General features: G+C 33.8%; 1 long non-coding RNA gene across 1 annotated transcript; it reads right to left on the bottom strand.

Annotated features, from left to right (window-relative positions):
- Positions 1 to 930: 930 nt before the first annotated feature.
- LOC118648248 lies at positions 931 to 3,143 on the bottom strand. The gene is made up of 3 exons (XR_004965223.1): positions 1,822 to 3,143; positions 1,619 to 1,741; positions 931 to 1,022 (listed from the first exon to the last, which is right to left on the bottom strand). It is a non-coding gene; the product is annotated as an uncharacterized LOC118648248 (long non-coding RNA).
- Between the last annotated feature and the right edge of the window lie 1,572 nt (positions 3,144 to 4,715).

Raw genomic sequence — 4,715 nt, forward strand, 5'->3', positions numbered from 1 at the left:
ATTTTTCATATTCTTGTTTGAAATTCAAACATAAATCAGTGTGACGAGCTATCATTATTCACAGTGTCTATTTGTAGTATAGCATTTGAAAATCATTTGTAAGAATCATATCTAAATATATATAAAAATAGTCAAAGAAGATATTAATGTTTCTTATAAAAATTTAATATTAGCATTAAATTGAGTAGTGATTAATTATTTATTTTGCGTATTAGAAGCACTAACCCAATAGTACTGTTATAATGAAAAATAATTAATCACAAGCCAATTTAATGCTGTCAAATTAAATTTCTGTAAGAGACATTTGATACATTAATGTCTAAAAAACTTATATACTATGAAATAATAAAGTTAATGAGTTATTATTGTTATTATTGTTACCATATACATTGACATCATACATATTTGAAAAATTTATAAAAATTATTTGTAAGAACTATATTTATATATATGAAATAACAAAAGAGCAAAGTTTAAAGAAACTTAATACTGGCAATATAAAATGTTAGTGATTATTTATTTAAATTAATTTTAACAATTGTTTTTATTAATACTCAATAAATAATTAATTATTGACCAACTTATTACCAATAGTAATTTTTGTAAGATGTACAGTGTATTATAATCACTATTAGTATTAATGTTAAATAGTATCTATTCTTCATTTAATTCATTTAGGTTATAATGGCATTTTAATAAGATGATAACATCATAAGCAATAAATTAAATTTGAAGTAAACTTATATACTCTGAAAAAATAGTTTTCTTTATATTCAATTTCAATTTTCTTACCAGAGAGATTGTATTCTCAGATGTAGTCTTTAGTTTTTCTTGCGCCTGCTGATTAGTTTTACTTTTATTTTTTATTTTATTTTTGGCCTTTTTTAAGTACCTCAGATTTAATTAGTCGAGGCTTTTGTCGGCTAAGTGTTTTATACTTGCAAAGATTTATAGATTGTAATTTACTCGAGGAATATTATGGTTTAAATTTTTTTTAATTTTAGAAAGATGCTCGATATTTGCTACAAATATATAAAAAATATTTTTAATTTGTCCCCATTTTTCTTACAAACTTTTAAAGACATTATAGGCAAAATGTAATACTTTTAATAAATTATTTTAAATAAATGTGGAAACAATTTTTACATAAAAATATAAATGTGTCACGTCACATTTTCATAAAAATAATACAAAAGTCACATTTTTCATAAAAATAATACTAAAGTTATTAAAATCAATATTATATTATTTCAGAATTGATTGCTGGCCAACATCATTATTTGCAATATATATTATCAATTATTATATTGTAAAAAATTAATTTTGACGACATAATATTTGTATTAATTTTTTACTTTCTTAATTTATTTTCTGCTTCTCTGTATTGATGAGACAGAGATGTACTCTTATAGAAGTTTTCAAAAATAATGATTAATAATTATTATAATACAACAGTGCATCTATGATAAGGAAATGATTCCATAAAGGTACAATAATTTAAAAAACGACATTAAACATATTATGCGAGGAACGTGTTTCTTATGGCACAGCGATAAAGTAAAAGTAAAAATTACCGTTAATTCTAGCAACAATAGCGTTATTGTGAAAACATACGTACCGTTAACAGCCATTATGCATGCCTTTGTTCTTAACTGCGCATTTTTCAACATGCAATTATTACCTTTTCTTGCGTAAATATCATTTAATGGACATACGTAATATGTACCATTGGTGAGCATTACTAAAGCAAACATTATTAGAATTTTTAACAACTTCCTTGTAAATTTTAATATAAATTTTCATCACGACAGATATCTTTACCGTAAAATGCGCAGATACAATAAAAAATCCACATCTTCGAACATCGCATATTAACCTTTGTCTCAATTGGTCTGCATCTACAGTTTGCCGCGCAGTGATTTTTTAATTCAATTGGTTCTTGGTCTTAGTTATTTAATAGAACTAGAGCAAAAACTAATCGCAATAAAGACTCATTGGCCGCATTCAGCAGACTCAGTAGTTGAGCAACATTACTAGATTTTCCGTTGAATAATGCCGTTGATTTGTTGGTTCTATAAGTCAGAACCAATCATGTTCGATTGCTACTTAGCTGCTGAGTTTGCTGAATGCGGCCATTGCAACCAGCAGCGCAACCACTCGGGTTGCGGTCCTATGAAGCGGATTAGGGCGGATCTACAATGGGTGCGTTCCACTTAACGCTCGCAACGCTTGCGAGCGTCATTTATCTTTGTTTAATATTTGATAAACAACAAGGATAAAATGATTCCACGGTCGTTGCAAGCTTTAAGTGGAACGCACCCAATAAGAGTCTGTCGCGTCCATAGACATAAGGTGAGTTTTTTAACTCATCGATTACTCAATCGCACGATGCGCAAAAAAAGTTTTTACAGAGAAAAGCATCTGTGCATAATGCAATTGATCGATAAATTAAAAAACTCGCCTATAATATATCTAGACTGAGCATTGTGGGAGTAGGGGTAAGATTCAGAGGGAAAAGGCTAGCATGCTTTGGGTAATACCTTTCTCTCTCGTTCACGCATGCGTACAAGTGCAAAAGATGGTCTCGTGCATGCGCATAAGTGCAAAAGGTGGATTTTGCACTTGTACACATGTGCGAACGAGATCACAGGACCGTTTCGACGGAATCTTTAAAAGAGTTCTATCAGAATAATCCCGTGATTGGTGATCCGCTCGTTCCGCTTCCGCATAATCCGCTCCATGGGACTGCACCCTCATTCCGCTCCGCATAATCCGCTCCAGGGGACATCAGCCTCAGGGTGCAGTCCCATGGAACGTATTACGCATAAGCAGAACGAGCGGAACACCAACACGAGATTATTCTGATAGAACTCTTTCAAAAATTCCGTCGAAACGGTCCCGTAATTTGTGATACGCTCGTTCCGCTTAGGCGTAATACGCTCTATGGGACTGCACCCTCAGAGTGGCTTTACATACGGTGTAAACGTAATTTGCGTCAACCAACCACATCATCTTTAACGTGCTCTGAATGTCCCTAAAATCGTCTTAGGGTACGGTCCCATGGAGCGGAATATGCGGAAGCGGAACGAGCGGATCACCAATCACAGGACCGTTTCGACGGAATCTTTGAAAGAGTTCTATCAGAATAATCCCGTGATTGGTGATCCGCTCGTTTCGCTTCTGCATAATCCGCTCCATGGGACCGCACCCTTAAGGGCCATCTACAATGGAATGTTTTAGCCGTAACAGCACTAAAACTACGGCAATGCTGTCTAAAATAAAAACGACGTAGCAATAACATACAAGCCGGCCATCAAAGAAAGGCGACCAAAAACTAATCCCGAATGCCCCAACGCTCATCGTAAGCACGCAATGAATTGGCTCAATGTCTGCTGTAGGCTGAAAACAGTAAAGCAATACGAAGTGGAGACATTTTCTACGACTACTGCTACGGCCTACGACTCTCCATTGTAGATGGCCCTTAATGGCTCTGGCAGCCAGCGCGATTTTGTCGCGCGTGACGTGCGATGTCCAATGGGTATACAGCTATGAGCGGAAAGACAGTCGCTCATTGAACATCGCGCGACAAAATCGCGCTGGTGTGCCAGAGCCCTTAGGGCACATAAAAGACGATGTGATTGGTTGACGCAAGTTAAGCTTACGCAAATACGTCACATGTAGGCCCGGTCTACAATAAGTAGTCGTTAGTCGTTGGTCGTAAGAAATTTAACCAATCATATTCGTTTATTCTTCTCTAAGATCAACTGTGATTGGCTAGATTTCTTACGACCAACGACTAATGACTTATCGTAGACCGAGCTTAAAACCACTCTCACTGAAGGCCACTTACACTAAACTCTAATTAACTTAATCGTTCATTATTTCATTGGAATTGATCAATCGCATTTGTTAGTTTTGCTTAATAACAAATACGATTGGTCAATTTCAATGGAATAATCAACTATTATATTTTTATGGTGCTTGGAAAACGGAATCAGAAAGGCGGATTGGACGGAAACCTAACCTAACCTAACGGGAAAGAAGAAGAAGAAAAAAGGTGGATCACCAATCACGGGAACCATTTCAACGGAATTTTTAAAAAGGTTCTATCAGAATGATCTTGTGATTGGCGATCTGCGTTTCCGATTTCGTTTTCAGAGCACCATGGGACAGCACCCTTATGCTTTATATGCGCTAAGGATGTTTAATCCTTTAATAAATATCATTGCACACACTTTTGCGTAACGCATAAGAAAACCAATCAATCAAACTCGTTTCTATTTCCTTCCCAGGATAGAAATTAAGAGCTCTGATTGGATAATTCTCTTAAGCGTTATGCAAAAGTCTATGCCCGGGGCCTAAAAATTAAATTTCGTAAGATTAAAAAATCATGCCTATTACAATGCAGTACGTCTTAAGCAAAATTAAACAGCAATTAATACGTTGTTATTCTTAATAAAAATGATTGCTATAAATAGATTATAGACTATATTAATATTTGATAACAGAATATTACAGACTTTGTGACTTGGAAAATGATTCGTGTTATTAAAACGGATCTCTTCTGTATTAACGTACTGATGCATTAATTATTGTAATATTATCTGATAAATATTACAATTCACTCATAAAATACACGTATTATGCAATAATTAATACAATCATTATGTAAGAAACTCATTTTAATAAAAAAAATTCCTACAATTTTTATGTTA

The sequence above is a fragment of the Monomorium pharaonis genome, unplaced genomic scaffold (genome assembly GCF_013373865.1).
Source record: "Monomorium pharaonis isolate MP-MQ-018 unplaced genomic scaffold, ASM1337386v2 scaffold_32, whole genome shotgun sequence".
NCBI classification, from domain to species: Eukaryota; Metazoa; Arthropoda; class Insecta; order Hymenoptera; family Formicidae; genus Monomorium; species Monomorium pharaonis.